Source organism: Callithrix jacchus, chromosome 11, assembly GCF_049354715.1.
Source record: "Callithrix jacchus isolate 240 chromosome 11, calJac240_pri, whole genome shotgun sequence".
NCBI lineage: Eukaryota > Metazoa > Chordata > Mammalia > Primates > Cebidae > Callithrix > Callithrix jacchus.
Window position 1 is genome coordinate 19,883,603 of NC_133512.1, and position 13,698 is coordinate 19,897,300.

A 13,698-nucleotide genomic window follows, 5' to 3' on the forward strand; every position below is an offset into this window, starting at 1 on the left:
TGAAGTAATAAAAGGCATGAAACAAGAAAAAATATCACTTTTCTAAGTAAAGACACTGCTTCTTCCACTGCAGAATGGAGACTTAAGTTTCTCCATCTCTCCTCAGCTGGTGTTATGCCCAGCTTGTCTGCAGATGCTGTTTGCACAGCATATGCAACCATACAGAATCAACAGCTACAAGCAGAAATGATGCTTCAGAACTGATCAGAACTACTTACAGCATCACAAAGCTGATACAGATGATAGTGTGATCTGCTTACTTTAAGGCTGTTCTTGAAAAGGGATTTGAAAACCATGTTGTCTTCTCTCCTGCTGGAAGATATCAGAAGGGTTAGCCAACACTACATTAAACTAGAATGAGGAGACAGCTAAAGCGAAGTTATCTGTGTGGGCAGTCATTCTGGACGGCTCCATTGATAGTACCATATGTTAGCTCCAGTTGGCATTCTACAAGGAATTGCAAATGTTTACAGATACTTTGAGGGAAAGATTCTTTGTGCTGTAGGGTTTGGCATGTGGAAAAGTTTGCCAAGAAAAGATGACATAAAAGCATATTTTATCAAGTCTATTTTTCTGTAGCATTCCTCCATATTTATAAGACTTTATATTCGGAGTAATTTGGAGACTGGAGATTGAATGTTTTCCCCATCCCTAGCCTTGCCTGTCATCTTGTGTCTTCCCACCATCTCTTAGTAATAGATCATTTTGAAATTTTCAGACACTATAAGGAAGCAACTTATTTAAATTACGTTCAACTTGAGTTGCTTGTTCTCTTTCATGCTCTTTTCAGAATGTTTTAAGTTACATTTTTTAGTCTTTTCTAAAATCAATCGATGTGTCAACAGCAAAGAATTTCTGCTCAAGAAAACATAAAATATGTAATAATGATTAAATTGGGGCTAGAAACTGGAAAAAAAATTCTATAAATTGTCAATTCTTTCCTTCAGGCCTTTGCTACAAACATTTCCCAGAAGAGTCTTGCCAGGAAAGTCGGACTGAAATCATGTTGTTTTTTCTGGTTTGAGCATGATAGTCTCCAAAATATCTCCAGTTGCACTATAAATTTTATGCTCATTCTAGTCATGACATGTGTGTGTGTGTTTTTAACCACAATTCTCAGCCTTAGTGAAAACCACAATTCTCAGTCACTTTTGTCTTTTCGAGAGGAAACTGTGTTATCACTGATGGGCGGAGCCTAAGCACTCCTTAAGGTCATGCATCATGATGAGCATCACCATCACAATGCAGCACTGAGACAATAAGCCACTCCCAGTTCTATCTGCATCCACTTTCTTTGCTGACATTGAACATATCATTTATATCTCTGGGCCTCAGTTTTCTTGTCTCTAAAATTAAGAAATCAAACAAAAATTATTTTCCACGTGTGGCTGAAACAGCATCTAACCACCACCGTTTCCATTCACTCATGGTTGTGCAGAGTTCTGAAGAGGGCTCTGTCCATGTTGGGATATGTTTCCCAGGCTTCTGTCCATCTGTTGAAGCCAGGAGCTCTGTTCTTTCAAATACAGTGACAGCAGAATCTTTTGTTTCATCTATGTCCAAAGTAACATAAAAGCAGATTTACTCCTCCACTGTCCCATGCTTTGGCTGAATGGCAAGGAGTCCCAGGCACTAAAGAATGCAGAAATTGCTGGTGCCTGGGTTTCTGAGTGTCCATAGGCAAAGACCCCCACCCCCGAATCAGAGCCAGCTTTTGGTTTTACGTAAGTAAGAAAAAGTTCTCTATATTGTTCAGCTCCTGAGACTTCCAGGATTATTTATAACTTCAGCCAACTAGTCACAGATTCCTTGCCATCTTTGATTTTAACTTGAGTTTTGGCACAGTAGCTATGGACATTTTCATCCAAATTGCAATCCCTACCAGCCAGACAGGCCAGATGCTGATGATACAGTTTTATTCTTTCTTTGGGAGTGGTTTTACGAAGCTAAAGAAGCATGTGGTTCACAATAGGGGTGCTATCTAGGAGGAGTTTAAACTCTTACAAGGTTAGAAATAGTGTAAAGCAGAGACCTTGACTCAGTGGCAATTGGGAATTAGGCCTTATTTTGCTACCAATGTATAAGTCAATAAACAAAGTTAAAAAACAGTAAGTTAAAAAAGAAAAGAGTAGATTACTTTCTATGATCAATTTATGCTTGAGACTGTCAAAAGTTTATATTAAGATGGACAAGGTTAAAGAAAAGTTTATAGCATCCTAAACTCCATCCATTGGAAAAACAATTGCAAACAAGTGTCATTCTGAAAGCTCTTGCTGTGAGAGTCGCTATTAGAAAGCCCTCTACTTAGTGGGATAGATTATGGAACTGTAAGGACAGAAAGATAAAGAGATGCAACACCTTATAGATGAAGAAACACCACATGCAAAAATGAGTTACAGGAATGGACTAACATCTACACAAAAAGAATCCGAAATAGGTAGAGATAGAAATATAACCCAAGAAACAAAATATAAATAAATAAAGCTCCTCTTCTTTAATTATTGAAAATTCTTAGACAAGTTCACTTAAGGAAGTATAGGGCTGAGAAGATAGAAAGAATGAGAATCACCTTTTGAGACACAGAAATCAGAAGAAAATGATTTAAACACATATTTCTCAGGATTTAACCAATTCCATGCAGAAAAGTCATGCTAGAGATTCACTGTTTATAGAATATCTGTCTCTATATGTGTATGTGTGTGTGTGTGTGTGTGTATGTGTATAGAGATTTAGATATTAGATTTAGATACACACATTTATATACACATATATAGATTCTATAAATAATCTCTAGCGTATTTCTATGAATAACATATATTTGTGAGTGTGACTATATATACATTATATATATGTATAAAATATAGCCTTCCTGTATAAGATTTTAAGGTAAATTTTTGTAAAATTTTATTAGTAGTGTGGATTTGATAATTTTGTAGAGCTTTTTTGTATTTTCTTAATTCATATTTAAAGAAGTGCTTCAAGTATTAATAGAGCCTCCATAGCCATGTTCTGTGGAAACTGCAGTAACTGATAACCAGTGTTGGAAAGTCAAGTGCAATCCTTAACAAGTATTTGGAGTGTAGGGCAGATACTATCACAGTTGAGTACGACATTATGTTGTTGACCCTGTTCAAAATGCCTGCTTGATAATTTTTTGTATGTATGGGAAGGGTTATACATCACACACCTACACACACACACACACACACACACACACACACACACACACACATCTTTGATATAAAACCTACCTATTTAAACTAAAAGTATTTTCAGGTGAAAACCTTGGAGCTTTTTTTCCTGTTTAGAGAGAATCAAGTGAAAAATTTTACTGTGAAATTGTAGTTACTTAAAAAAACTAGCATGTAATACAATAATAACATATTCAATTACAATGTATGTTTAACTGACAAAACTTTGAGAATTCTAAATATAAAAGGAACACTGCCCTCAGATGAATAGAATAAAAGTAAAACAACTTCTCAACCCCAGGATAGTGATTATATATATCAAATACATAAACTGTGGTTATTATTATTTTAGTATCATAGAAAAATTGACTATAAGTTTCCTATACATCAAAACATAAAAAGATGCTCATGTTCTTAATGCCCAATACAAGAAAATATTGTTGATTTCTTCTCTGGACCTAGTCACTGAGAGCAATTACCTAGATGACGTTACCATATGACCATTGAACAAGAAATTGGACAAACTTAAGAAGGGGTTTCACAGAGGGAGTAGTCTTCAAATATTAGTAACAAATCTACCTTCCAAAAAAAATAAAACTAAGCATTTCTGATGCTATTGCTCATTGAACCGATTTTTGTGAGGAGCTAATTAGATGAGATTGAGCACCTAACCTGAGCAAAGGACAGCTTAAAATGTGTTGGAATAAACAGAGAAAATGCAAGCAATCATTAATTTTCAACTTCCAGTGACATAGCTCATAAGTCACTAACACCCTTTCCCATGTTAATACATACACAAGGGAAAGCAAACTAACATTTACTTTCCCTTGTGTATGTATTAACATGGGAAAGGTATACTGTTTTATGATTTAATATTTTTAACTGGCAGAAGAGAAAATAAAATGAAATGTCCCCAAGCCCCACATCACCCTGGTTAACTATCACTACTCTCTAGCAAAATGCCCTCTGCCCTGACGAAGAATGAGGCAAAATCACAATCAATAATAATTCGTAGACAGTAGTAAATCTACCTAAAAAAGTCTCAAACACAATTTTCAATGTGGTTACGGAAACAAGTCAGGAAGCTATAGCCAATTAAAAAAAAAAAAATTTAAAGAGGGATTTAAACTTACTCAGAAGAGTTTAATTCCCATTCACCTCTCTTTGTAGACCTCTTTACCTACATCCAGGTTCCAAATGAAAGAATCATTCAGTGATAGTTTTGGTACAAAAGAAACAACTTTTAATGTAATTTGAAAAATACTTATTGATCTGAAATGTGAATCAATTTTAAAACAGGATTAAATACTTAATGCAAGCTTTTATGTAAACTTAGCATTTCTCTAAGAGCTATAAGAAGATACAGTGTTTAAGAAAAAAATTCAGATTGTACAAAATACATTTATCATTCCTAAAATCGAACCATTTAAAACATGCTCTATAGAAATCCATATTGAACGAACTCAGTTGCTAAAAATAAAAATCCCATTAAATAAGTGGAACAGAAAAGTAGATAGTAAAGCACCAAAGACAGTTCTACTTGAGGCCAATTAGCCATTAGGGGAACTGGTAATTTGATAGCTATCTTTAGAACCCAGGTGTTCCTTGACCTCTTCCACTTAACCTCTGGACCCTTAACCTTTTCTGCAGCCAGCCCCTAATGATGGTTAATTTAATGTGTCAACTCGACTGGACTAAGGGACTCCCAGATAGCTGGCAAAACATTGTTTCTGAGTGTGTCTGTGCGATGTTTCCAAAAGAGATTGGCATTTAAACTACAGACTGAGTAAAGGCCACCTCACCCACGTGTGTCGGCATCTTCCAATCTGAGGGCCCTTATTAAACAAAAAGGCTGAGCCAGGGTGAATTCTCTATCTCCTGGAGCTGGGACATCCACGTCTCCTGCCCTGAGACAATGGAAGTCCTGGTTCTCGGGCCTTTGCACTCAAGGGCTTACATCAGAGCCCCCACCCACGAACCCCAGGCCTGTGGCCTCAGAGGGGAGTTACATCATTAACTCTCCTGGTTCTCAGGCCATTGGATGCAGCCGGAATAACCAGCCGCCTTCCTGGTTCTCCGGCTTGCAGACGGCATACTGTGGGACTTTTTCCCTCCATAATTGCATAAGACAATTCCCATAATAAATCTCCTTGTATAAAGATCTATATATAATCTACTATAATCTATTGGTTCTGTTTCCCTAAGGCCTTATTATACCTCCCGTAAAGTCCCCTGTTATAATCCATGCTTACTGCATCCAATTCATATGCTTGGAACCTCTTGCCAAGAGGTTTACATCTTCGCAGTTTCAGCAGCAGCTGTGGTTTCTATTTTAACCACTGTTGCAATCAAGCAAAGAGATGTTCTACCTTGAGGCATTATTAACGTAAAACAAATTTCCCACTTCATTTGTACATCCACAAGGTCATCTGCAAACAGGAAATTCTTTTTACCAAGCCTGCTTCTCGATCTGTTTTCTATGGTGAAAGAATTTTTTTTTCCGTATGTCTATTTATATTTTTATAAAATAAAATAAAAATTAATACATCAAAAATAAAAAACATGTGGCTCAAAATCCCATCTTTTAATTATAAAATTCAAAATGCTATAAAAATTTCAGCCAGGTGCCGTGGCTAACGACTGTAATCCCACCATTTCTGGGGGCTGAGGTAGGCGGATCACCTTAGGTCGGGAGTTTGAGACCAATCTGACCAACAGAGAGAAACTCTGTCTCTACTAAAAATAGAAAATTGGCTGGGTGTGGTGGCCCATGCCTGTAATCCCAGCTACCGGGGAGGCTGAGGCAGGAGAATCGCTTGAACCTCCCGGGTTCAAGCAATCTCTGCGCTGTGCAGAGAGAGCGCCAAAGTTTCAACTTTATTATGCTTATCCTGTCACAGGTCAAAAAGAAAATATCATTTGAAGACCAGCATCTGCCCGCAGGCCATATTTTAGGTAATAGACTGCTTCTGGTTTCATCATTTCCCTCAGACGGAATGTCTTACTCAAGTATAAATTGTCTCGGTCAGATTTTGAGAAAAAAGTAGGCAACTATCCCTTTAATAATCAAAAATATTTAAAATTGAACATGAGAAGGTACAATGCTAATCAAATTGAGGTTAGTAGTTATTGAATATCAGTTTTTAGGGGGTCAGTGAAAATATTTTTAAAACTTGTGTGGTATTTAATGTATCTCTTGGGGAAGGCCAAAGGTTTTTTGGAAAGAGCAAGTTTAGATACATCCAAAAGGTCAGCAATGCCTTGTTAGAGGTTGGAGAACATTATTTTAGGACAAAGATGTAACAAATAGCATTTATCGTAGCTTGTATTAAGCCTAAAACGACGTCAGTTTTAGTGATGCTGTTTTATTGTGGTCCTCCTGGGACTGGAGTAGCCAGGTTCAAAGAACAAGCTGAAGTCATCTGTGGGTTTCCTTATTCATTTGAATATTGAGAAAGGTGTGCCTACCCGATGTTTTTGGCTATTTTGATATTTTTAATGGCAAAAAATAGATAATACAATTACATACTTTTTGAAGCCACCATTTTCTCCTGATAATTAGCTTCATCAAAATATGATTATGGGTTTGGCTCTATGCTTTCTAAAGCAGGAGATGTATATTACATTGAGAAGAAACCAATCTATTTGCAGTATTTTAAAATAAGTTAAGGATAAAGTCAGCTGTGTTGAGAATAAAAACCTATCTCTTAGGCATCTCCCTATGATATTTTTGTCCAGGTCTATAAATGTCCCAGGTAAGAAACAAACTCAGTTTACCTAATGATGGATTCTAAGAGAAACATTCCTTACTTCCTTCTTAGCTGGAGTCTTGTCAAGCTGGTGGAGCGATCATCAGTATTAGATTATGTATACTTAAAATTCATTTGAATTGCATGGAAGCTATTGGATCATTGCATGGGGATTAGTAATTTGCGAGTCTGAAAATAAGACAGTCTGCACCAGAATTCCCAACAGAGTGCTCCTGGTGAGCATTTGATAGCAATGTTTGTAAATGTTTAATACTGCTGAAAATTTAAAAACTGTTTTTTCAGCTTATTAAAAATTTACAGAATTTGAAATGATGTTTGAACGTGATTCTTTCACTGCTCAAGTAACATGTAGCTTTGCCTCTGAGTACTCTGCAGAAGCTGCGCAGCACTGCACTTCCCCTTTCCTTGGACATTCCACAGATCCAATCCTTTTGTTTTGTCTGTTAATTACAGAAATTCATTCTTCCTTGAAGTGAGTATCTGGTCTGCATGTGGACATACTTATTTTCTTAATTAATTTTCTCCTTTTTTTTTCTGACTAGATGTTTTGTCAACTATTGAGAATGCAATACTGAAATCTACTACTATTGTTGCTGAATTCTGTATTTCTCTCTCCAATTATGCCTATTTTGCTTTCATGTATTGTGGGGCTCTGTTGTTAGATAAATAGATATTTGCAACTGCTCCCTGCAGAATAAAGTTCTCATCTCTATAAAATATACCTTTTTGTTTTTAGTAATATTTTTTGTATTATTCTTTTGTCTTAAAATCCCTTTGTATAATACTAGAAGAGCTACTACAGCTCTCTTATATTTATCATTTGTATGGAGTATCCGTTTTTATCCTTTCTCTTTTGAGCTGTACGTTTGAGTCAAAAGTGTGTCTATTGTATACAGCCTGAAGTTGGGTTCTGTTTTTTAATCCAATCTAACACGCTTTGACTTTAGATTGAAGCATTTGATGCATTTATGTTTACAGTAATTTTTGGTATAGTAGTGGTTTGCTATTTGCTTTCTGTGTGTTTTATGTTGTCTGTTTCTTCATTTCTCCATTATTGCCATCTTCTTTTTGTTAAACAGATACTCCTTCTGTGCAATTTAAATTCCTTTTAAAAGAATACATTTTTGTGAATTATGTGTTTAAGTGGTATTCCAGATATTACAACATGAACATCAACCTAAAATAATCTAGTTCAATTTGATATTAATTTCATTCCAGTAGTGCCCAGAAACCCTGCTGCAATATAGTCTCTATCCTTCATGCTTTTGTGCTATTATTGTTATGTAAATTACATCTTTATAAACTATACACTTATCAATGCTCTTTTTTAAAAGATAGTTTTGATGCTATTACAATCCCTGGCTGAAAGTATTTTTTTTTTTCAACACTCTGTGTATGTCAGAGTCCTTATGCCTGGCCATCATAGTTTCTGATGAGAACTCAACCATTTTTCTTATTAAAGATCTATCATATTTGATAAGTTATTTTTCTCTTGCTGCATTCAAAGATTTTCTCTTTGATTTATGGTAATTTGAGTATTATGTTTTCAGTTGCGCATCTGACTTCATTCAACTGGGGTTTATTTTAGCTTCTTGTGGTTGCAACTTAATATTTTCCATAACCTTTGAGAAATTTTGTCCATTTTTTTTAATACTTTTTTTCTCCCATGTCGTTCTCATCTTTCCTCAGAAACTCCTATTACATGTATTTTGGTATGTTTGAATGTATTCTACAGTTATATGAGTCGCTGCTCATTTTTTTTCACTTATTTCTGTGCTTCATACTAAATATTCTGTTTATGTATTTATATATTTTCATGTTCTCTAATCTTTATTCTGCCTGACAAGACATTCTCTTTACTCAATGTTGTTATTTTCATTTCAGTTATATTTTTAAATTCTGAAGCTTCTACTTGGTTCTCTTTATTTATGTTCCAAATACCTTTACTGATAGTCTCTATTTTCATAACCTTAGAGAACTGTAGTCCCAACAATTCCAGATGATTGTTATAATTTACTAATGCCCTGAAGCAAGATTTTTTTTTTCTTTGATTCTGAGATATGAGTCATGTCAAGTCGTTATATTATCTTGGGAATAAAGTTTATAGAGCAAGATGCTAGAAATATTGTTAAACTACTGACACAGTTCTGAATTTGGGGCTGTGGAGGGATTTCCAAAACAGATAACCCTTCTCTATTCTTGATTAACACACCGTAGGGCTGGAGTGGGAAACTGGAGTAGTCTACATTAAACCACCACATGCCACATAGTCTTACCAAGATTTAGTCATTTTCCGTGAGAAAAAAAAAACAATGGTTTCTAGTTTGTTCTGTGCTTTTGGTTAATTTCTAGAGTTCAGAAATAATTAATTTCATTAGCTTTTTAAATCTGTTCATGCCTTTGTGGGGCAGAGGATTCAAAAGCATCCTCATTGTATAATTTCAAAAGTCTGGTTCCTCTCATTTTTATCATTTTATGCTACAGAAATTCTGTACATATTTGTTATGTATATTATTACTATTTGTTATTAGTGATTTTTAAATAGAAAAATGGTAATTTTGTTCATTTTAAAGTTGTTACTTCTGTCCTGTCTTTGTTATTAATATTATTAGCTTAGTTTATAAAATTAAAGTATAACTTTTGATGGAACTTTATTTGTAATTGTATTTTTTTTTCTAAAATAAAAATAAATGCAGGACTACTTGGTTCTGGCATGGCATACAAGGAGATTGAAATTCTTCCCTTCATTGTACATAAATAAAATACAGAACACACTGAAAACTCAACAATTCTTAAATTCATTAGAGAAATGAGATCACAGAGTAAACTGTTGCCCACCAAACTAGCAAGTATAGAAAATCACAACTTGGCCAGGCTCGGTGGCTCACCCCTGTAATCCCAGCACTACAGGAGGTAGAGGCGGGTGGATCAGCTGAGGTCAAGAGTTCAAGACCAACTGACAAAGCCTGTCGCTATTAAAAAGTACATAAATTAGCCAGGTGTGGTGGCAGGTACCTGTAATCTCAACTACTTGGGAGGCTAAGGCAGAAGAATTGCTTGAACCCCGGAGGCGGCAGTTACAGTGAGCCGAGATCACAGCACTGCCCTCCAGCCTGGGTAACAAGAATAAGACTCTGTCTCAAAAAAAATCTAATTAAAAAATTCACAACTTACTACAGCAGAAACCCAGTCCTGCACAAGGAAACGTGATTTGTAATTGAGGAACTGCTAGACTCAATGTCGTGAGTCTGAGAGTTAAAAATTCCAGGGGACGCCCACACTTCGGTGAATTTTACCTGCTGGAACTCTAAAATATGCTCACAGTTAGCATCAGAGAAAAATCCTTTTGTGTTTTGGGCAGGGACGACGGGGAGAAATTAACTATTTTAAAACATGCCAGAGCATTTTGCTCTTCTTAAGAAAGCCTGCTGTTGAAAGAAATTATTTTACAAGAACCTAAGTTATTTGGGTTTGATCAGAGCCTAACTGACCTGGGGGTTGTAAATATCCACCTCTGGCTGCCCTAGCCTTCCACATGGAGTAAGGAAAACAAACAATTCCAGCTCTCTCCAGCCATCCTGCTTCACCTAAGTATGCGTGTGGTTGGTGGGGTGGGAGGTGGGGTGGGTGGACTGGCAGCAGTTGTGAAGTTCACAGCCCATAGGCACAGATGCATTAAAAGACCGAGACCTATCATAGGACTACAGTGTGTTTTTCCTTTTCCCATTCCTTAACACTACTTCACTAAAGCCTTTTTTAGAGGACTTAACTTTAACCTAGCACATCATGTTAAGCTTCAACAATAGTAACAAATTACAAGGCATACTGAAAAGCAACAAACAAACAAAGCAATACAAAAACACCATTTGAAGAGATACAGCAAACATCAGAACCAGCCTCAGACATGTCAGTGATGTTGAAAGTATCAAACTGTGATACTTCATGAACAACTAAAATAGCTTAAAACAGGTATGATTAATATGCAAAAGTCTTTAAAGGGAAAAGCAGATGACGTGCAATTTCAACAGGATAATGAAAAGAGGGATATGGAAATTTTAAGAAAGAAGCAAGAAGAAATGCTAGAGATAAAAAGCACTGTAACAGAAATAAAGAATGCCTCTGATGGGCTCATTAGCAGACTGGAAATAGCTGAGGCTAGAGTCTTGAAGCTAAGTTATCTATCAATAGAAATTTACAAAACTAAAAAGCAAAAAGGAAAAAATAGACAAAGAAGAAAAAAGAACAGAATATCCAAGTATTGTGGAACAAGACAATTTCAAATGATCACATATAATGTACATATAATGGAAATATCAGAAGGAGAAGAAAAAGAGGATAGACCAGAAGCATCCCATTCCATGACAGCAAAGAACAGCCCGAAACTTCAGAGTCAGGAAAGTTTTGATCTGTCTCCCCCATTAACTACCAGATAAAGGTATTTATTTATTTTAACCCTCGCATTTGCCATCTGTAAAATGGAGATTATTAAACCTACTTCATAGGATTGTCAGCCTGATTACATTAAATCTGATAACACAGTAGAGTACATGGCACATGATAAGAGCTTGATGAATGGTCATTCATTTTTAGCATTGCCTCAGGTGTGTGTCATCATTTTATTAGAGAATCCAATGTGACCCTGTTCCTTCCAGAGCTGGCACAGAAGTATCTGGAATAGTTGAAATGTTTTGGCAGATTTAAGAAGATTTTTGCACAATAATCTATGATTCTTGAGTAGGAAACAATGAAAGTTCTATTGTCATTAGATTAATTGCCAAACATGTCATCATCGCACCTGTACTTCTACTGCCACTTGACTGCCCTGTTCCAGACCTCACCACACTTACTGCTTTTCACGACTAAACTTATTTTCCTTCCTGTCTGACTTAACTTCCAAGTTGTGACCCCTTGGACCATTTTAAGGGTCAACCTCATGGTTCCCAGGTATTTACTTTTTTAATGGAGTGTGCCTTGGTACAGGCCTGAATTTCCCATACAGGTTTACTTCCTTCACAGGTAGTCCTGAATATCACATAGTTGCCTCCATCTGTTTTTATTTAGGCAGAGAGAAATTAATGCAGCAACTGTGCTGTCAAACAGAAAACTGATGTTTTGGGCAAGTACCAGAATGCACTACCTACTTCTCAATCAACTGAAGTACGATATGACAAAATTATACTCTTCAACCAAATTATTTTGCTTCAGGTGAGACATAACAGGTCTTTGAAGGCAGCAAGGGGACAATCATAGCTAAGGCAGCAAAGGCAGTGTAGTGAACACCCAGACATCTTACCTTTCTCACCAGATTCCTGCTAACTCAAATATTATGACCTTTAACCAGTGGGCAGCCGGCCTGCAGGTAAGGGGCGAAGCAGTATTTGACTTCTTCAAGAAGTGTTGCAGAATGCAATATTTTTGAACATTTTGCTTCTTGTCCTACAATTGAGAGAAAGATCAACCTACACAGACAGATGACGTTTTCTTTGCAATTGATATACCCTGATATGCTGGCTATATATCAGAATATGATAGCATATTCTGAGCAATACATAACAAGTACTTTCAAAACATGTTCAAAAAGAAATCTTGCATAAAAAAAAACACTTAATAAGAATTTTATTGAGGTCAAATATAGAGCAACTGCAATCCAAATGATAATTCTCTATAGTTAGTCATAAGGCACACAGAAAGACTTTGCCCTTCCACTGGGATATGGGAAGCAGGTTACAAACAATGGTGTTAACCAAAGAAGGGTGAGAAGCAGGTTTTCTTCATCATAGGGCCATGTTTCCCCAAGGTTTTCACCAACGTTTGGATGTATTAGAAGTTAGTACCAGAATCCTAATATGTAGAACATGGTGTTGTAGTTGCTTTGGGACATAATAAGATTGTACTGGGTTTGTGTTTAATATAATCATACTTTAACCACTCTGTAATTGTATATAGCCCTCATTCCATTACACAAGCCCAGTTATCCCCAAATAATGTGTGTTTCCTTTGTAAAATCCCAAATTACTGAAACACTATAGGAATTTAGATAGATAAATAATTGGGCTGGTCATTTAGTTCCTATTCAGAAACTGCACAAAGATCTTGTTTCTCCAAGAAGGGTGAGCAAATGCAAACATACTTTCTAAAACCGTGGGCTTGTGCGGTGTGGTAACACTGTCTGTGAACCTAACAAGTTGTTTTGCACATGGTGAGTATACAGGTAATATTTGTTCAATTAACAATCTAAGTTCAGGGTTTGCCTTGTTTGTGTAGGGGTTCAATCAACTTTATTTTATAACTGAAAGTTGCAAAGATAATAAATTTTGGTTTAAATAATTTTATCTATCATTTACCATTTATGGTACATTGATTTCAAAACTCACATCTTAAGGATATTTAGTTTGCTTTCCCTTCAGAATCTGCACTCCAAATTATGTATTCCTAAAATCATACATGCCTTAAAATACTGAGTACAAGATTATTGTTATAGAAAATCATAAGGTTCTATTTTCTTCTAAATGTAACATTTCCTACTTACTTGTGTCTTTATCCAGGTACAATCAAAGTACAAAAGGTGTATCAATCACCTATAATGAAGACATAGGATATTCAAGTCAGTAGTTCTCAAATATTTTCTTTCCCAAGATACCGAATTAGCACAGTTTCATCAGTAGCAGTGACTCACTATGATAATAACAACTCTTATTTGCTGAGATTCGTTTCAAAATATGAAAGGCCCATGTGTT